Source organism: Bufo bufo, chromosome 6, assembly GCF_905171765.1.
Source record: "Bufo bufo chromosome 6, aBufBuf1.1, whole genome shotgun sequence".
Taxonomy (NCBI): domain Eukaryota; kingdom Metazoa; phylum Chordata; class Amphibia; order Anura; family Bufonidae; genus Bufo; species Bufo bufo.
In genome coordinates this window covers 53,259,966-53,282,320 of record NC_053394.1, presented here as the reverse complement: position 1 = coordinate 53,282,320, position 22,355 = coordinate 53,259,966, and the positions used below count along the sequence as shown (strand labels likewise).

Sequence of the window (22,355 nt, the reverse complement as noted above, 5' to 3'; positions counted from 1 at the left end):
ACATTCCGCCATTCATTCCTATGGGACCAATTTCGCCACAAAAACGCCGATATTTCATGAACCATTCTGCGAAACATTCCACAAAGTAATAGCACACCAATCGGGAACAATCCGCACGTTTCGGTATATTACTGTCTATGTAGTGTAAAAACTGTGGGAGGAGTTAGGGTGGTAAATTTGGCTATAATAATAAGAATATATATGTGAGATAACAGTAAGTGGTCTTGCCATGCAAGAACACTTAATAATAATGATGATGATTATAATAAATGTCTCTAAAGATGTCCATAGTCTTTGACCTAGACGAAGGGGATAGAAATTTTATTGATGATGATGATTTCTATCCCCAGAAAGTTTAATTTCTTAGTGTGATGATAGTGACAGTACATAGGATTTACAAACTTATGGGGATAAAAATAGGGATAATTTTGATCTTGTTGCAATAACTGAAACGTGGTTTAAGTATTGTAATGACTGGGAAATTGCCATACCTGGATACACACTGTACAAGAAAGACAAAATAGGTGAAAAAGTGGCGGATTAGCCATTTATGTCCATGATCGTCTAAAATCTACAGAAATTCAGAACACACACACAAAGAGCTTTGAACTCTTTGCGCTTGCATGCAAGCTAAGGAGGACACTGTTATCAGAACTGATGTGTTTTATAGGTCTCCAGGTCAAAGTGAGGATTATGATAAGTTGGTTGATGAAATTTCTCAAAAGGCAGAAAAGGGAGGAATTGTAGTTATGGGTGACTTTAACATGCCTGGTGTAGACTGCAGTATCTCTAGTGCTCTTACATGCAACTGATGCACTTAAAAGAGCATCTTTGGAACAGCTAGTGAAGCCACCAACCAGAGGAGATAACATTCTAGATTTAATCTTTACAAATGGGTACTGGTGGCCTAGGTTAAGGTGGAAGAACATTTAGGTTCCGATGACCACGAATGTTTATGGTTTGATATAAAAGCAGACTGGGAACCATCATACACTATTAAAAAAGTAATGACTTTAGAAGGACTAATTTCAAGGAAATAGAGAGGGAGTTTAAACGGGAAATTAAAAGGGTCAGAATAAACAGTGGGTGTGTGTATAACCAGTGGACATTATTAAATGTGGTCATCTAAAAGTCAACTAAACTGTATGTCAGACAGATCATCAAAAGTAAAAGGAAGGAGGGACCACACTATGGTTTACTAGAGAAGTAAGTAATAGATTAAAAGAAAAAAAGGTTGTGTTTCAGAAGTATAAAAAAACAGACGTGTAGCTGATAGAGAATTGGATAAAATTACACAAAGATGCCAAACATCTTAGCCCACCCCCCATTTCCCACATAGCCCAGTCCCTTCCATCTAAGCACCACTCACTTCTCAACTAAGTAGAAAACAATTGTAGAAGCTCTAGTCAAAATAGGCCAGTTTGTGCCCCTTGTTAGACAGATTCCAGACGCAGACACATTACTGAATGTGGGCCAAGCAGTCTCAGAGTCACATAGATAAGTAAAAGTGTTCCAAAATTATTAACACATAAAGGAACGCATGCTAGATATTAAGGGGTGGCATCCTGACTCTAAAATAGGCAGTAGAATAACAGATTCTAAGAACTTAGAAGGAAGCCCCGGAGGCCCACGTTACACCACTGGTGCCATAGCAGCTGCCAGGCCACTCTTTCTGTTATTTCTTGCATTTCATACAGCTATGTTAAATGATTGGCTTTTAAATATGAATTGATTCTTTCACACAGCTGGACAGATCTGGTTGCCATACCATTGATGTAAAGTCTGGGGTGTTCAGGATGAACGAAACTAACAAGAGAAATGAACTCAAAGTTGCAGCTTCTGTTACAGAGGAGGGGACTGGTAAGTCTGATGTATTCCTGACTGTTCGTTGCATCTCAAATGTGTTATTACAACATGAGGGACAAAGACCCTGATTTTGTAGTTAGGGGTCTTTGTTACAAATTTTTTATGGGGCCACAGGAGCTTGTAAATGAAAGTCAAAGTATATTCTCTTTAGCATCCTCCTGTATTGCATCTCCTGAAATGTTCCCCAGGACGTCACCGGTATCATCTACCTCGTTCGGGCCATTACATATTTATCATCATAATTTGGCACAATTACATTACATTTATTCACTCTCCCCCCAACGCTACACTTCTTCTGACCTTTGTGCAGTTTCAGAATAATGGTTGGTCACCTGTAAGTCACACTCTAGACAACCTATTTAACAATAAAGCTGCCCTTTTCTGATGGAAATATGATGATAAGCTATGTCAGGCACATTAATACAAGTTGACATTTCTAATGTTTAAAGAATGACTACAAGATCAGTAAGATTTGAAGCAGTTTAATAAATTAAATGAAATGATACTTGTAGTAGATGCCGTTACAGTTGAGTACTCCACATGAGCCCCATTGTACAGGTACAGTGGGGGAAATAATTATTTGACCCCTCACTGATTTTGTAAGTTTGTCCAATGACAAAGAAATGAAAAGTCTCAGAACAGTATCATTTCAATGGTAGGTTTATTGTAACAGTGGCAGATAGCACATCAAAAGGAAAATCGAAAAAATAACTTTAAATAAAAGATAGCAACTGATTTGCATTTCATTGAGTGAAATAAGTATTTGAACCCTCTAACAAAAAAAGACTTAATACTTGGTGGAAAAACCCTTGTTTGCAAGCACAGAGGTCAAACGTTTCTTGTAATTGATGACCAAGTTTGCGCACATTTTAGGAGGAATGTTGGTCCACTCCTCTTTGCAGATCATCTCTAAATCCCTAAGGTTTCGAGGCTGTCTCTGTGCAACTCTGAGCTTGAGCTCCCTCCATAGGTTTTCGATTGGATTAAGGTCCGGAGACTGACTAGGCCACTCCATGACCTTAATGTGCTTCTTCTTGAGCCACTCCTTTGTTGCCTTTGCTGTATGTTTTGGGTCATTGTCGTGCTGGAACACCCATCCACGACCCATTTTCAGTTTCCTGGCAGAGGGAAGGAGGTTGTCGCTCAGGATTTCACGATACATGGCTCCGTCCATTTTCCCGTTTATGCGAATAAGTTGTCCTGTGCCCTTAGCAGAAAAACACCCCCAAAGCAAAATGTTTCCACCCCCATGCTTGACGGTGGGGACGGTGTTTTGGGGGTCATAGGCAGCATTTTTCTTCCTCCAAACACAGCGAGTTGAGTTAATGCCAAAGAGCTCTATTTTGGTCTCATCAGACCACAGCACCTTCTCCCAGTCACTCTCTGAATCATTCAGGTGTTCATTGGCAAACTTCAGACGGGCCTGCACATGTGCCTTCCTGAGCAGGGGGACCTTGCGAGCCCTGCAGGATTTTAATCCATTGCGGTGTAATGTGTTTCCAATGGTTTTCTTGGTGACTGTGGTCCCTGCTAATTTGAGGTCATTAACTAACTCCTCCCGTGTAGTTCTAGGATGCTTTTTCACCTTTCTCAGAACCATTGACACCCCACGAGGTGAGATCTTGCGTGGAGCCCCAGAGCGAGGTCGATTGATGGTCATTTTGTGCTCCTTCCATTTTCGAACAATCGCACCAACAGTTGTCACCTTCTCTCCCAGCTTCTTGCTAATGGTTTTGTAGCCCATTCCAGCCTTGTGCAGGTCTACAATTTTGTCTCTGACATCCTTGGACAGCTCTTTGGTCTTTCCCATGTTGGAGAGTTTGGAGTCTGCTTGATTGATTGATTCTGTGGACAGGTGTCTTTTATACAGGTGACTAGTTAAGACAGGTGTCCTTAATGAGGGTGACTAATTGAGTAGAAGTGTCTAACCACTCTGTGGGAGCCAGAACTCTTAATGGTTGGTAGGGGTTCAAATACTTATTTCACTCAATGAAATGCAAATCAGTTGCTATCTTTTATTTAAAGTTATTTTTTCGATTTTCCTTTTGATGTGCTATCTGCCACTGTTACAATAAACCTACCATTGAAATGATACTGTTCTGAGACTTTTAATAAATTAAATGAAATGATACTTGTAGTAGATGCCGTTACAGTTGAGTACTCCACATGAGCCCCATTGTACAGGTACAGTGGGGGAAATAATTATTTGACCCCTCACTGATTTTGTAAGTTTGTCCAATGACAAAGAAATGAAAAGTCTCAGAACAGTATCATTTCAATGGTAGGTTTATTGTAACAGTGGCAGATAGCACATCAAAAGGAAAATCGAAAAAATAACTTTAAATAAAAGATAGCAACTGATTTGCATTTCATTGAGTGAAATAAGTATTTGAACCCTCTAACAAAAAAAGACTTAATACTTGGTGGAAAAACCCTTGTTTGCAAGCACAGAGGTCAAACGTTTCTTGTAATTGATGACCAAGTTTGCGCACATTTTAGGAGGAATGTTGGTCCACTCCTCTTTGCAGATCATCTCTAAATCCCTAAGGTTTCGAGGCTGTCTCTGTGCAACTCTGAGCTTGAGCTCCCTCCATAGGTTTTCGATTGGATTAAGGTCCGGAGACTGACTAGGCCACTCCATGACCTTAATGTGCTTCTTCTTGAGCCACTCCTTTGTTGCCTTTGCTGTATGTTTTGGGTCATTGTCGTGCTGGAACACCCATCCACGACCCATTTTCAGTTTCCTGGCAGAGGGAAGGAGGTTGTCGCTCAGGATTTCACGATACATGGCTCCGTCCATTTTCCCGTTTATGCGAATAAGTTGTCCTGTGCCCTTAGCAGAAAAACACCCCCAAAGCAAAATGTTTCCACCCCCATGCTTGACGGTGGGGACGGTGTTTTGGGGGTCATAGGCAGCATTTTTCTTCCTCCAAACACAGCGAGTTGAGTTAATGCCAAAGAGCTCTATTTTGGTCTCATCAGACCACAGCACCTTCTCCCAGTCACTCTCTGAATCATTCAGGTGTTCATTGGCAAACTTCAGACGGGCCTGCACATGTGCCTTCCTGAGCAGGGGGACCTTGCGAGCCCTGCAGGATTTTAATCCATTGCGGTGTAATGTGTTTCCAATGGTTTTCTTGGTGACTGTGGTCCCTGCTAATTTGAGGTCATTAACTAACTCCTCCCGTGTAGTTCTAGGATGCTTTTTCACCTTTCTCAGAACCATTGACACCCCACGAGGTGAGATCTTGCGTGGAGCCCCAGAGCGAGGTCGATTGATGGTCATTTTGTGCTCCTTCCATTTTCGAACAATCGCACCAACAGTTGTCACCTTCTCTCCCAGCTTCTTGCTAATGGTTTTGTAGCCCATTCCAGCCTTGTGCAGGTCTACAATTTTGTCTCTGACATCCTTGGACAGCTCTTTGGTCTTTCCCATGTTGGAGAGTTTGGAGTCTGCTTGATTGATTGATTCTGTGGACAGGTGTCTTTTATACAGGTGACTAGTTAAGACAGGTGTCCTTAATGAGGGTGACTAATTGAGTAGAAGTGTCTAACCACTCTGTGGGAGCCAGAACTCTTAATGGTTGGTAGGGGTTCAAATACTTATTTCACTCAATGAAATGCAAATCAGTTGCTATCTTTTATTTAAAGTTATTTTTTCGATTTTCCTTTTGATGTGCTATCTGCCACTGTTACAATAAACCTACCATTGAAATGATACTGTTCTGAGACTTTTCATTTCTTTGTCATTGGACAAACTTACAAAATCAGTGAGGGGTCAAATAATTATTTCCCCCACTGTATATTAAAGGGGTTGGCCACTTTCTGGCTATTGTTGATCAATGTGTTTGTAAGTTGATTATATAGCACTTACCAATATAGCAATTGTTGAAATTCTGCACCATTTTCCATATTTCATAAAGTATGCTCCCTTGCTTGCCAAATCTTTTCTTCTGCCTATAGAGAAGTCTTGTCCATAAAATGGCTGCTGATGGAGGATCATGTGACCAGGTAAATCACCTCCATGTGATGTCTCCTCTGTTCAAATACACTGCATCTGCCATCTGCACTTGCTATTTTGGGAGTTTAGGACAGATACAGTGTACTTGAATGCAGGAGACATCACATGGAGGTGATATACCTGGTTAATTGACCCTTCATCAGCGGCCATCTTATGGACAGGACCTCTATGTGGACAACACAAAAGACAAGGGGGCATGGCCTATGAAATATAGCAAATGGTAAAGAATATCAACAAAGGATATATTGCCAATTTTCATATAGTCATCTTACATACAGATTGGTCACAAGCAGCCAGAAAGTGGCCAACCCCTTTAAGCACTAATATGCACCCATTTCTATCGATGGCAACCAAAAGGTTACTGAGCACCTATACACAGTTCATGGTCCCAAAGTAGCTAAAACTGATCATAGGTTAATAGCTGAACATCCCTTAAACAAACAATGACGATTGTTTCACTCACACAGCCATACACATTTTAGTCCATATTGGCCATCACAGTCATTCAGACTGACCATACAGTCTTTCCGGGATCTATTGTTGATGAAAGCTTTGAGGCCCCTTACATATTAAACTATTGTCTGTCAATCCTGTAGTTTTTGTCAGGATCAGCCAACAATCTAATGTGTATGACAAGCTCCTGACTCTGTCATCTGACAGATAATGTCGAGGGAGAGATTGATTAAGTGCAATGGACCTCAGTGCCCCTTCCTTTTGTTCTCCCAGGAGATTAGATGCTGCCAGAAGTATCTGGCAGAGGTTTTCTCCTCTGTCTCCCTTAAAAGCCCATATGGTCGAGCCATGTGTATAGACAACGTGAAGGGGTATTTCAAGATTTTAATATTGATGGCCTATCCGTAGAATAGGTTATCAATATCTGATCGGCGTGGGTCAACCTGCACCCTTGAAGATCAGCTGTTCCCGAGTAGCTCCGATTACAACTTCCATACATTGTATAGTGGATGGGTCTGGTTACTGCAGCATTCCTCCCTTTCACATCACAGGGAGCAGCTTTACAGTTACCAACTCCATCCATTATACATAATGGACGGAACCACATAGTTCTGGTCGCAACTTCCGGCATGAATTATTGGATCCCCACCAATCAAATATTGTTGCTTATCCTTAGAATAGGACACCAGTATTAAAATCTTGGAATATGCCTTTAACTAGATGGAATATACCCTAGCGACCTCCAGCCAGCTAGACACTGGCAAAAATAAATAATTGCAATGAGATAAGCAATATACAAGAGATATACACAAACTGACCCTCAATTGTTGCATGAATGCATGCAAACTATCAGCTATTGCACCGAAAGTTAATCCCTCCATATCATATCATATTGTATCTATAAAACACTTTTGTTTTCAACCAAACCTGTCCTGTTTGTCAATCGGTAGCTGTGGCGTACTAATCAATCACAGTGTGCCACAACATACTGAACCTCTCGCCTTTACGCCATTGTTAATAAATATGGCACAATTTACAACTGTGCGTGATCTTTAATGTTTAGTTACTAAAACCCCCCAAAAAATTTTCCTTTCAAAGCTAGAAATGAAGCAATAGATCAAAATTCGATTTGGGTTTGATTTGGCCAAATCAGTCAACCAATTTGATTTGGATCCAAACCCGTTCTGGCCTTCCAAATTGTATATGATCCTCTGAGGTCTCCTAGGATTTTTTCTGACATTTCTCAAAAAATTTTCACACATTTTAAAAAAATTTATTTTATTTTATTTCTCTCTCATTCTCTCTTTCTCCAAAATGCCAACATTTGTGCAAAAATTCAGGTCGAATCCTATTTGTTTAGGCTCAGTTCACTCATCTCTGCTCGAAACCATAGTATTGGAGGATATTATTAGAGATGAGCGAATCAAAGTTAATTAATCCCAATTTCCTCACGCTTCATGGTAACAAATCGCATTTTTTCCTAAAATGGCTGCTGCACGTGTTAGATGTCCTAACACATGCAGCAGCCATTTTAGGAAAAATGGAGCAAAGAGCTCTGAGAGAAAGGGATCACCACAATTCCATGCATGCAGCCAATCAGCAGCCAACCAGCCCCTGTGATGTCACAGCCCTATAAATAGCCTCAACCATTTTGGATTCTGCCATTTTCCAGTGTACTTAGTGCAGGAAGAGACGTTAGCAGGCGCTAGGGACTGTGCTGAGAAAGACTTCATTGTGCTGAAAAAATGATTTACAGGTTCAGGGAAAGATCATTCAATGTGTAGGGAAAGGATAGGTGCAACAGGCCTACTAGCCACCTGGGGGTATCCCTTGACACTTAAGAGGTTTTTACTATATATGTCCCTTTGATAGAGCAAGTTGTCATGACGCCAGTTGCACTGAAACAACGAGTCCCCTTTGTAGATGGTAGTGTTGGTACCCAGGTGTAGGATTGCCAGAGTGGTGTAGAGTGACTTACAATCTCTCTGAAGGTGTCGTATTCACGTGTCACGGTACTCTTACCTGCATATCCTTGGATCCCCAGGCGTTGTAGTCCAAAGCAGTGCAACAAGGGTTGAATAACTTGGATGATGAAGGAATAATTGAGTCCAGACTTTGTATTAACGTTTAAAACAGCTTTACTTGCATAGACTTGCATCAAGGAACAATCTTCCAAACTTTATATTGGTCATCAGCAGGTTTGGCTTAAGTTCTGGCAGGCAAACACTTCTGCAAAAATCTCAGCTCTTAGCTCTGCTAGGTTGGCTGGATTAAATAGCAAACTTTTCCTCTTCTGTTGTAACTGTAACTTTGCTGTCTGTAGTCTGTCTCTTACTTTATCCAGGGAAACTTCTTCCTGGCTTCAGAGGCTTGTAGCTGGGGACTCTGGGCCCAGCATAGCAGACAGTGCTCTGCTCGCCGATACACAGCCTTCCCCTTACAAGGGGTAAGCTAGACTTAACCTCTCCCCAAGATGGGGTAGGTTAGACTGACTAACACTAACAAAACTCCTGCCTCTCTAGAGAGGGGAATAGAATGAATGGAGGGCTCCATTCTAGGTAACTCAGCTCTGCCAGAAGTGCCGCCATCTGCTGGTGAACCAGGCACATTTCATGTCAACATAAGTAAAATCAGAAATATATTTGCACACTGTGCAGAACATAGTATTATTTGCATTAGGTGAAAACGAATCAACCTTTAAAGATAGTGGGGGTCCAAAAAGAGGTGGTAATTCCACCCTGGGGCGTTACATAGGGAGGCATCTACACTATAAAAGAATAACAGGGTGCAATAGGAGAGTGTAGAGCCTGGGTAATAGGAGCGATTCTATTACACCTTGCTGCCCTGGGGATCTAAATTGGTGTTATACTACTGCTTTTAGGTTGTTTGCACTATATGATACATCATTCATTCCAGCAAACCTTGCTTGTGATTGGGGTGCAAGTTCTGTGTGATACAGCCATTTACGGGGTGTATTAATAGGAAAGATACGTACGTCCTATTGGCCGTTCTGCGTTGTTTAACTTTTTTGGGGGGGTGTATTAATAAGAAGGAAAAAAAAGGAAAAAATATATGTCTTAATTCCTGTTCAGCAGTGAAGTAACATTATACTACAGCCATTTATGTGGTGTAGAAAAAAGAAATATAAGTACGTCCCATTAGCCATTCGGCGGTGAATTGTGAAGTGATGAGAGAGCATGCTCGGCCGAGTACCGGTCCGGCTCGAGCATCGCTATGCTCGGCACGTGGAGGTACTCGGCCGAATACCACGTGTGCTCGTCGCATTGCTCGAGTCTCCTCCCCGCACATTTGGTGCCTCCTAAGCAGCCAATCAACGTTCAGGTAAGTAATTCCCTTCAGTGTAATGCCATAGCCATGTTAGCTATTACCCCTAAACTGATTGGCTGGCCGGAACACGTGATACCAGTTTATATAGGAGCCGATGTCCCACGCTCGGATCATTCAGCGTCGGGGAGAGCAGACAGTAGGCCGGGACAGATAGCGTTTTGCTGAAAATTCAACAATTTAACAAAAAAAAAACTATCGAAAGACCAAACAGTCCTCTTAAGGACTACAGTGTGTGTTTGACAGCGGTGAAGCACAATTTTTTTTTTTTACCAGGGGTTAAATTTAGCAGTATCAGGGACAGGCGTCTTCAGGAAGGGACAGATAGTGCAGGGCTGGAAAATCGCTTTTTAGTACCCAAAAGCTTTTAAAAGACAGAAAGATTTGATATTAGTGAGATCTACAGTACGTCATCAGAAAGCAGTGTGTTTAGCAGACATTAAAAAAGGGACGTATTCACTAGAGTGTGCCTGATAGTGAGATATTTTTTTGCGGTGGAAATTAACCCAATTTGTGCCACATCTGTGTGTGTGTTCAATCCACAAACGATATATACAGTATTTTAGCAGAGAATAACTTTTATTTGTGACAATTTTAACTCATTTTAGGCACATCTGTGTGCGCGTTCAATCCACAAATGTTATAGAGTTGAGCGAACCCAAACTGTAAAGTTCGGGTTCGTACCGAACTTTAGCTTTTTTTGGACCCGGACCCGAACATTTACGTAAAAGTTCTGTTCGTGTTCGGTGTTCGGCGATTTTTATGGAGCTTTTTGAAAGGCCAAAGCAGCAATCAACAAGCGCTTAACTGTGTGCCCTTAGAAGCCATAACAGCCATGCCTACTATTGGCATGGTTGTAATTGGCCAACTGCAGCATGTGACCCAGCCTCTAGATAAGGCTAAGTCACGTAGCGCTGCACGTCACTCTGCTATTCTTAGTGTAGGGAGAGGATGCTGCTGCTGTCAGGGACAGATCAGGGATAAATACTAAGAAGAAATGCCTTATAACTCAGCGATCTCAATTCAATGTGTTTTGTGGGTGCAGTGCACATTTTTTTAAGCCTGCACTGAGCCAACTTTTGTTGAAAACGCTTTTTTTTTTTACTTCAGTTTGTCACTATGAATACCTAATCGGCAGCCATTTTATGCAGACATGCTGGGGCAGCACTATCTATCTGCATGTCTGCTAGTCCAGAAATACAGCTTTTTTGCTGACTATCCTTAAATTATATTTTTTTTCATATACTGGTCATCTTTGATTACACGTGCATAAGTGACTGTCACATTTAGGCCACAAATACGGCCATTAGGTTACTGCAGTTGAAATAAACCGTGTGTTCATATACTGCTCATTTTGAATTTAACGTACATAGAATACAGTCACATTTAGACCACAAATACGGTCATTTGTTTACTACGGTTGAAATAAACCATGTGTTCATATACTGGTCATCTTTGATTACACGTGCATAGGTGACAGTTAGGGATGAGCGAACCCGAACTGTATAGTTCGGGTTCGTACCGAATTTTGGGGTGTCCGTGACACGGACCCGAACCCGAACATTTTCGTAAAAGTCCGGGTTCGGGTTCGGTGTTCGGCGCTTTCTTGGCGCTTTTTGAAAGGCTGCAAAGCAGCCAATCAACAAGCGTCATACTACTTGCCCCAAGAGGCCATCACAGCCTTGCCTACTATTGGCATGGCTGTGATTGGCCAGTGCAGCATGTGACCCAGCCTCTATATAAGCTTGGGTCACGTAGCGCTGCACGTCACTCTGCTGTTACAAGCGTAGGGAGAGGTTGCTGCTGCGACGTTAGGGCGAGATTAGGCAGATTAACTCCTCCAAAAGACTTAATTCAGTGATCGATCTCCAGCTGTGGATCATTGAAGTGCTGATATTGAATTGCTCACTTTTTTTAGGCTGCCCAGATCGTTTTTATATCACTTTTATCTGGGGTGATCGGCGGCCATTTTGTGGCTTGTGGTGCGCCAGCACAAGCTACCACCAAGTGCATTTAACCATCAATAGTGTGGTTATTTTTTGCTATATCCTACATCAGGTGCAGGCTGAGCCTGTGTCACCCAAGTGCATTTAACCGTCAATAGTGTGGTTATTTTTTGGCCATATACTACATCAGGTGCAGGCTGAGCCTGTGTCACCCAAGGGCATTTAACCATCAATAGTGTGGTTATTTTTTGCTATATCCTACATCAGGGTCAAGCTTTCATCAGATGCATTTAACCATCAATAGTGTGGTTATTTTTTGGCCATATACTACATCAGGTGCAGGCTGAGCCTGTGTCACCCAAGTGCATTTAACCATCAATAGTGTGGTTATTTTTTGCTATATCCTACATCAGGGTCAAGCTTTCATCAAGTGCATTTAACCATCAATAGTGTGGTTATTTTTTGGCCATATACTACATTAGGTGCAGGCTGAGCCTGTGTCACCCAAGTGCATTTAACCATCAATAGTGTGGTTATTTTTTGGCCATATACTACATCAGGGGCAAGTTGAGCCTGTCACCCAGCGCCTAAAAAATAGGCCTGACCTTTATATTCCTCCAAATCAGTACTGTTTTAGCTGGTCAAGTTATTTTTAGTGACCGTAAAAGCACAGTTTTTGTTCTGGGTTGAAAAACAATTCCCAAATTTGCAATTCTCAATATTAGTGGTTTCTGCTGTATCAGACCTACTTTAAATCTCTCCCTAAAAGGGTATATTCGATTCAAGGTGCTGATAGGGTCATTCTGAAAAACTTAAAACACATGCTACAGTGCAGATACAAGTCTAATTCTGTGATTAAACCTATACCTGTCACACAGCGCCTAAAAAATAGGCCTGACATTTATATTCCTCCAAATCAGTACTGTTTTAGCTGGTCAAGTTATTTTTAGTGACCGTAAAAGCACAGTTTTTGTTCTGAATGAAAAACAATTCCCAAATTTGCCATTCTCAAAATTAGTAGTTTCTGTTATATCAGGACTACTTTAAATCTATCCCTAAAAGGGTATATTAGATTCAAGGTGCTGATAGGGTCATTCTGAAAAACCTAAAACACACGCTACAGTGCAGATACAAGTCTAATTCTGTGATTAAACCTATACCTGTCACACAGCGCCTAAAAAATAGGCCTGACATTTATATTCCTCCAAATCCGTACTGTTTTAGCTGGTCAAGTTATTTTTAGTGACCGTAAAAGCACAGTTTTTGTTCTGGAATGAAAAACAATTCCCAAATTTGCAATTCTCAATATTAGTTGTTTCTGCTGTATCAGACCTACTTTAAATCTATCCCTAAAAGGGTATATTAGATTCAAGGTGCTGATAGGGTCATTCTGAAAAACTTAACACACACGCTACAGTGCAGATACAAGTCTAATTCTGTGATTAAACCTTTACCTGTCACACAGCGCCTAAAAAATAGGCCTCACATTTATATTCAGCTAAATCTGTCATTACTGGTGTGCCTGTATTAGTGTAATACGGTACCTAAATAGATAGCCAGACAGTGTTAGGTGTCTGTAAAAAAAGGCCTGAATTTTATTTCAATACATTGGCCCGAATAATATTTTTCTTATTGTGGTGAACGGTAACAATGAGGAAAACATCTAGTAAGGGACGCGGACGTGGACATGGTCGTGGTGGTGTTAGTGGACCCTCTGGTGCTGGGAGAGGACGTGGCCGTTCTGCCACAGCCATACGTCCTAGTGTACCAACTACCTCTGGTCCTAGTAGCCGCCAGAATTTACAGGGATATTTGGTGGGGCCCAATGCCGTTCTAAGGATGGTAAAGCCTAAGCAGGTACAGGCATTAGTCAATTGGGTGGCCGACAGTGCATCCAGCACGTTCACATTATCTCCCACCCAGTCTTCTGCAGAAAGCGCACAGATGGCGCATGAAAACCAAGCCCATCAGTCTGTCACATCACCCCCATGCATATCAGGGAAACTGTCTGAGCCTCAAGTTATGCAGCAGTCTCTTATGCTGTTTGAAGACTCTGCTGCCAGGGTTTCCCAAGGGCATCCACCTAGCCCTTCCCCAGGGGTGGAAGAGATAGAATGCACTAACGCACAACCACTTATGTTTCCTAATGATGAGGACATCGGAATACCACCTCAGCACGTCTCTGATGATGACGAGACACAGGTGCCAACTGCTGCGTCTTTCTGCAGTGTGCAGACTGAACAGGAGGTCAGGGATCAAGACTGGGTGGAAGACGATGCAGGGGACGATGAGGTCCTAGACCCCACATGGAATGAAGGTCGTGCTACTGACTTTCACAGTTCAGAGGAAGAGGCAGTGGTGAGACCGAGCCAACAGCGTAGCAAAGAGGGAGCAGTGGGCAAAATCAGAACACCCGCCGCCAAGAGACTCCGCCTGCTACTGACCGCCGCCATCTGGGACGAGCACCCCAAAGGCAGCTTCAAGGGTGTTCACTGGCATGGCACTTCTTCAAACAATGTGCTGACGACAAGACCCGAGTGGTTTGCACGCTGGGCCATCAGAGCTGAAGCGAGGCATTAACGTTCTGAAACTTAGCACAACCTGCATGACGAAGCACCTGCATGCAAAAGCATGAACTGCAGTGGAGTAAACACCTTAAAAACAAGGAAGTCACTCAGGCTCCCCCTGCTAGCCTCTTCTGCTGCTGCCGCCGCCTCGGCCTCTTCTGCTGCTGCCGCCGCCTCGGCCTCTTCCTCCGCCTCTGGAGGGACGTTGGCACTGCCGCCCTAGCAAACATGGGATGTACCACCAAACTCCACCTCCTGCGTCACCAAGCATCTCAACCATGTCACACGGCAGCGTTCAGCTCTCCATCTCACAAACATTTGAGAGAAAGCGCAAATTCAGGGCCAATCCCTGGCCCTGAATGCCAGCATTTCTAAACTACTGGCCTATGAAATGCTGTCATTTAGGCTGGTGGACACACACAGCTTCCAAACAGCTCATGTCGCTTGCTGTCCCACAGTATGTTGTTCCCAGCTGGCACTACTTCTCCAAGAGAGCCGTGCCTTCCCTGCACAACCAAGTAGTCCGATAAAATCAAGTGTGCACTGCGCAACGCCATCTGTGGCAAGGTCCACCTAACCACAGATACGTGGACCAGTAAGCACGGCCAGGGACGCTATATCTCCCTAACTGCACACTGGGTAAATGTAGTGGCAGGCTGGGCCCTCAGGCGGAGAGCTGTTTGGCAGCACGTCCTTCTGCCGCCAAGGATCGCAGGGCCAACATTCTTTGCCTCCTGTCTCCTCCTCCTCCTACTCAGCTTCCTCCTCCTCTTCTTCCCACCTGCTCATCCAGTCAGCCACACACCTTCACCACAAACTTCAGCACAGCCCGGGGTAAACGTCAGCAGGCCGTTCTGAAACTCATATGTTTGGGGGAAAGGCCCCACACCGCACAGGAGTTGTGGCGGGGTATAGAACAACAGACCGACGAGTGGTTGCTGCCGGTGAGCCTCAAGCCCGGCCTGGTGGTGTGCGATAATGGGCGAAATCTCGTTGGAGCTCTGGGACTAGCCGGTTGACGCACATCACTTGCCTGGCGCATGTGCTGAATTTGGTGGTGCAGAAGTTCATTCGCAACTACCCCGACATGTCAGAGCTGCTGCATAAAGTGCAGGCCGTCTGTTCGCGCTTCCGGCGTTCACACCCTGCCGCTGCTCGCCTGTCTGCGCTACAGCGTAACTTCGGCCTTCCCGCTCACCGCCTCATATGCGACGTGCCCACCAGGTGGATCTCCACCTTGCACATGCTGGACAGACTGTGCGAGCAGCAGCAGGCCATAGTGGAGTTTCAGCTGCAGCACGCACGGGTCAGTCGCACTGCAAACAGCACCACTTCACCACCAATGACTGGGCCTCCATGCGAGACCTGTGTGCCCTGTTGCGCTGTTTCGAGTACTCCACCAACATGGCCAGTGGCGATGACGCCGTTATCAGTGTTACAATACCACTTCTATGTCTCCTTGAGAAAACACTTAGGGCGATGATGGAAGAGAAGGTGGCCCGGGAGGAAGAGGAGGAAGAGGGGTCATTTTTAGCACTTTCAGGCCAGTCTCTTCGAAGTGACTCAGAGTGAGGTTTTTTGCACAGCAGAGGCCAGGTACAAATGTGGCCAGACAGGGCCCACTACTGGAGGACGAGGAGGACGAGGATGAGGAGGAGGTGGAGGAGGATGAGGATGAAGCATGTTCACAGCGGGGTGGCACCCAAAGCAGCTCGGGCCCATCACTGGTGCATGGCTGGGGGGAAACACAGGACGATGACGATACGCCTCCTACAGAGGACAGCTTGTCCTTACCTCTGGGCAGCCTGGCAAACATGAGCGACTACATGCTGCAGTGCCTGCGCAACGACAGCAGAGTTGCCTACATTTTAACGTGAGCGGACTACTGTGTTGCCACCCTGCTGGATCCCCGGTACAAAGACAATGTGCCCACCTTACTTCCTACACTGGAGCGTGATAGGAAGATGCGCGAGTACAAGCGCACGTTGGTAGACGCGCTACTGAGAGCATTCCCAAATGTCACAGGGGAACCAGTGGAAGCCCAAGGCGAAGGCAGAGGAGGAGCAAGAGGTCGCCAACGCAGCTGTGTCACGGCCAGCTCCTCTGAGGGCAGGGTTAGCATGGCAGAGATGTGGAAAAGTTTTGTCACCACGCCACAGCTAACTGCACCACCACCTGATACGGAACGTGTTAGCAGGAGGCAACATTTCACTAACATGGTGGAACAGTACCTGTGCACACCCCTCAACGTACTGACTGATGGTTCGGCCCCATTCAACTTCTGGGTCTCCAAATTGTCCACGTGGCCAGAGCTAGCCTTTTATGCCTTGGAGGTGCTGGCCTGCCCGCCAGCCAGCGTTTTGTCTGAACGTGTATTCAGCGCGGCAGTGGGCGTCATTACAGACAAACGCAGCCGCCTATCTACAGCCAATGTGGACAAGCTGACGTTCATAAAAATGAACCAGGCATGGATCCTACAGGACCTGTCCATCCCTTGTGCAGATTAGACATTAACTACCTCCACTTAACAATATATTATTGTACTCCATTCAATACTATTTTTATTTTCATTTTACCATTATATTGCGGGGCAATCCAAAGTTGAATGAACCTCTCCTCTGGGTGCCGGGGCCTTATTATGTGACAGTGGCCTGTTCCAGTGGTGGGTGACGTGAAGCCTGATTCTCTGCTATGACATGAAGACTGATTCTGTGCTGACATGAAGCCAGATTCTCTGTTATGGGACCTCTCTCCTCTGTCTGGGTGCCGGGGCCTAAATGTGTGACAGTGGCCTGTTCCAGTGGTGGGTGACGTGAAGCCTGATTCTCTGCTATGACATGAAGACTGATCTGTGCTGACATGAAGCCAGATTCTCTGTTACGGGAACTCCTCTCCTCTGCCTGGATGCCTGGGCCTAAATATGTGACTGTGGCCTGTTCCAGTGGTGGGTGACGTGAAGCCTGATTCTCTGCTATGACATGAAGACTGATTCTGTGCTGACATGAAGCCAGATTCTCTGTTACTCGACCTCTCTCCTCTGCCTGGGTGCCTGGGCCTAAATATGTGACAGTGGCCTGTTCCAGTGGTGGGTGACGTGAAGCCTGATTCTCTGCTATGACATGAAGACTGATTCTGTGCTGACATGAAGCCAGATTCTCTGTTACGCGACCTCTCTCCTCTGCCTGTGTGCCTGGGCCTAAATATGTGACAGTGGCCTGTTCCAGTGGTGGGTGACGTGAAGCCTGATTCTCTGCTATGACATGAAGACTGATTCTGTGCTGACATGAAGCCAGATTCTCTGTTATGGGACCTCTCTCCTCTGTCTGGGTGCCGGGGCCTAAATGTGTGACAGTGGCCTGTTCCAGTGGTGGGTGACGTGAAGCCTGATTCTCTGCTATGACATGAAGACTGATTCTGTGCTGACATGAAGCCAGATTCTCTGTTACGGGAACTCTCTCCTCTGCCTGGATGCCTGGGCCTAAATATGTGACTGTGGCCTGTTCCAGTGGTGGGTGACGTGAAGCCTGATTCTCTGCTATGACATGAAGACTGATTCTGTGCTGACATGAAGCCAGATTCTCTGTTACTCGACCTCTCTCCTCTGCCTGGGTGCCTGGGCCTAAATATGTGACAGTGGCCTGTTCCAGTGGTGGGTGACGTGAAGCCTGATTCTCTGCTATGACATGAAGACTGATTCTGTGCTGACATGAAGCCAGATTCTCTGTTACGCGACCTCTCTCCTCTGCCTGTGTGCCTGGGCCTAAATATGTGACAGTGGCCTGTTCCAGTGGTGGGTGACGTGAAGCCTGATTCTCTGCTATGACATGAAGACTGATTCTGTGCTGACATGAAGCCAGATTCTCTGTTACGGGACCTCTCTCCTCTGTCTGGGTGCCGGGGCCTAAATGTGTGACAGTGGCCTGTTCCAGTGGTGGGTGACATGAAGCCTGATTCTCTGCTATGACATGAAGACTGATTCTGTGCTGATATGAAGCCAGATTCTCTGTTACGCGACCTCTCTCCTCTGCCTGGGTGCCTGGGCCTAAATATGTGACAGTGGCCTGTTCCAGTGGTGGGTGACATGAAGCCTGATTCTCTGCTATGACATGAAGACTGATTCTGTGCTGACATGAAGCCAGATTCTCTGTTACGCAACCTCTCTCATCTGCCTGGGTGCCTGGGCCTAAATATGTGACAGTGGCCTGTTCCAGTGGTGGGTGACGTGAAGCCTGATTCTCTGCTATGACATGAAGACTAATTGTGTGCTGACATGAAGCCAGATTCTCTGTTACGGGACCTCTCTCCTCTGCCTGGGTGCCTGGGCCTAAATATGTGACAGTGGCCTGTTCCAGTGGTGGGTGACGTGATGCCTGATTCTCTGATATGACATGAAGACTGATTCTGTGCTGACATGAAGCCAGATTCTCTGTTACGGGACCTCTCTCCTCTGCCTGGGTGCCTGGGCCTAAATAAGTGACAGTGGCCTGTTCCAGTGGTGGGTGACGTGAAGCCTGATTCTCTGCTATGACATGAAGACTGATTCTGTGCTGACATGAAGCCAGATTCTCTGTTACTCGACCTCTCTCCTCTGCCTGGGTGCCTGGGCCTAAATATGTGACAGTGGCCTGTTCCAGTGGTGGGTGACGTGAAGCCTGATTCTCTGCTATGACATGAAGACTGATTCTGTGCTGACATGAAGCCAGATTCTCTGTTACGGGACCTCTCTCCTCTGCCTGTGTGCCTGGGCCTAAATATGTGACAGTGGCCTGTTCCAGTGGTGGGTGACGTGAAGCCTGATTCTCTGCTATGACATGAAAGACTGATTCTGTGCTGACATGAAGCCAGATTCTCTGTTACGGGACCTCTCTCCTCTGTCTGGGTGCCGGGGCCTAAATGTGTGACAGTGGCCTGTTCCAGTGGTGGGTGACATGAAGCCTGATTCTCTGCTATGACATGAAGACTGATTCTGTGCTGATATGAAGCCAGATTCTCTGTTACGCGACCTCTCTCCTCTGCCTGGGTGCCTGGGCCTAAATATGTGACAGTGGCCTGTTCCATAGGTGGGTGACACGAAGCCTGATTCTCTGCTATGACATGAAGACTGATTCTGTGCTGACATGAAGCCAGATTCTCTGTTACGCGACCTCTCTCATCTGCCTGGGTGCCTGGGCCTAAATATGTGACAGTGGCCTGTTCCAGTGGTGGGTGACGTGAAGCCTGATTCTCTGCTATGACATGAAGACTAATTGTGTGCTGACATGAAGCCAGATTCTCTGTTACGGGACCTCTCTCCTCTGCCTGGGTGCCTGGGCCTAAATAAGTGACAGTGGCCTGTTCCAGTGGTGGGTGACGTGAAGCCTGATTCTCTGCTATGACATGAAGACTGATTCTGTGCTGACATGAAGCCAGATTCTCTGTTACGCGACCTCTCTCCTCTGCCTGGGTGCCTGGGCCTAAATATGTTACAGTGGCCTTTTCCAGTGGTGGGTGACGTGAAGCCTGATTCTCTGCTATGACATGAAGACTGATTCTGTGCTGACATGAAGCCAGATTCTCTGTTACGGGAACTCTCTCCTCTGCCTGGGTGCCTGGGCCTAAATATGTGACAGTGGCCTGTTCCAGTGGTGGGTGACGTGAAGCCTGATTCTCTGCTATGACATGAAGACTGATTCTGTGCTGACATGAAGCCAGATTCTCTGTTACGCGACCTCTCTCCTCTGCCTGGGTGCCTGGGCCTAAATATGTGAAAAGTGGCCTGTTCCAGTGGTGGGTGACGTGAAGTCTGATTCTCTGCTATAACTTGAAGACTGATTCTGTGCTGACATGAAGACAGATTCTCTGTTTTTCGACCTCTCTCCTCTGCCTGGGTGCCTGGGCCTAAATATGTAACAGTGGCCTGTTCCAGTGGTGGGTGACGTGAAGCCTGATTCTCTGCTATGACATGAAGACTGATTCTGTGCTGACATGAAGCCAGATTATCTGTTACGCAACCTCTCTCATCTGCCTGGGTGCCTGGGCCTAAATATGTGACAGTGGCCTGTTCCAGTGGTGGGTGACGTGAAGCCTGATTCTCTGCTATGACATGAAGACTGATTGTGTGCTGACATGAAGCCAGATTCTCTGTTACGCGACCTCTCTCCTCTGCCTGGGTGCCGGGGCCTAAATGTGTGACAGTGGCCTGTTCCAGTGGTGGGTGACATGAAGCCTGATTCTCTGCTATGACATGAAGACTGATTCTGTGCTGATATGAAGCCAGATTCTCTGTTACGCGACCTCTCTCCTCTGCCTGGGTGCCTGGGCCTAATATGTGACAGTGGCCTGTTCCAGTGGTGGGTGACATGAAGCCTGATTCTCTGCTATGACATGAAGACTGATTCTGTGCTGACATGAAGCCAGATTCTCTGTTACGGGACCTCTCTCCTCTGCCTGTGTGCCTGGGCCTAAATATGTGACAGTGGCATGTTCCAGTGGTGGGTGACGTGAAGCCTGATTCTCTGCTATGACATGAAGACTGATTCTGTGCTGACATGAAGCCAGATTCTCTGTTACGCGACCTCTCTCCTCTGCCAGGGTGCCTGGGCCTAAATATGTGACAGTGGCCTGTTCCAGTGGTGGGTGACGTGAAGCCTGATTCTCTGCTATGACATGAAGACTGATTCTGTGCTGACATGAAGCCAGATTCTCTGTTACGCGACCTCTCTCCTCTGCCTGGGTGCCTGGGCCTAAATATGTGACAGTGGCCTGTTCCAGTGGTGGGTGACGTGAAGCCTGATTCTCTGCTATGACATGAAGACTGATTCTGTGCTGACATGAAGCCAGATTCTCTGTTACGGGAACTCTCTCCTCTGCCTGGGTGCCTGGGCCTAAATATGTGACAGTGGCCTCTTCCAGTGGTGGGTGACGTGAAGCCTGATTCTCTGCTATGACATAAAGACTGATTCTGTGCTGACATGAAGCCAGATTCTCTGTTACGGGACCTCTCTCCTCTGTCTGGGTGCCGGGGCCTAAATGTGTGACAGTGGCCTGTTCCAGTGGTGTGTGACATAAAGCCTGATTCTCTGCTATGACATGAAGACTGATTCTGTGCTGATATGAAGCCAGATTCTCTGTTACGCGACCGCTCTCATCTGCCTGGGTGCCTGGGCCTAAATATGTGACAGTGGCCTGTTCCAGTGGTGGGTGACGTGAAGCCTGATTCTCTGCTATGACATGAAGACTGATTGTGTGCTGACATGAAGCCAGATTCTCTGTTAAGCGACCTCTCTCCTCTGCCTGTGTGCCTGGGCCTAAATATGTGACAGTGGCCTGTTCCAGTGGTGGTTGACGTGAAGTCTGATTCTCTGCTATGACATGAAGACTGATTCTGTGCTGACATGAAGCCAGATTCTCTGTTACGCGACCTGTCTCCTCTGCCTTGGTGCCTGGGCCTAAATATGTTACAGTGGCCTGTTCCAGTGGTGGGTGACGTGAAGCCTGATTCTCTGCTATGACATGAAGACTGATTCTGTGCTGACATGAAGCCAAATTCTCTGTTACGCGACCTCTCTCCTCTGCATGGGTGCCGGGGCCTAAATATGTGACAGTGGCCTGTTCCAGTGGTGGGTGACGTGAAGCCTGATTCTCTGCTATGACATGAAGACTGATTCTGTGCTGACATGAAGCCAGATTCTCTGTTACGCGACCTCTCTCCTCTGCCTGTGTGCCTGGGCCTAAATATGTGACAGTGGCCTGTTCCAGTGGTGGGTGACGTGAAGCCTGATTCTCTGCTATGACATGAAGACTGATTCTGTGCTGACATGAAGCCAGATTCTCTGTGACGGGACCTCTCTCCTCTGCCTGGGTGCCTGGGCCTAAATGTGTGACAGTGGCCTGTTCCAGTGGTGGGTGACGTGAAGCCTGATTCTCTGCTATGACATGAAGACTGATTCTGTGCTGACATGAAGCCAGATTCTCTGTTACGGGACCTCTCTCCTCTGTCTGGGTGCCGGGGCCTAAATTTGTGACAGTGGCCTGTTCCAGTGGTGGGTGACGTGAAGCCTGATTCTCTGCTATGACATGAAGACTGATTCTGTGCTGACATGAAGCCAGATTCTCTGTTACGGGACCTCTCTCCTCTGTCTGGGTGCCGGGCCTAAATATGTGACAGTGGCCTGTTCC

The 22,355-nt window shown here is 46.0% G+C and overlaps 1 pseudogene; it reads left to right on the top strand.

The window, feature by feature from the left end:
- Window positions 1-22,355, top strand: part of LOC121005492 — a 239,421-nt pseudogene that overhangs the window by 40,367 nt on the left and 176,699 nt on the right.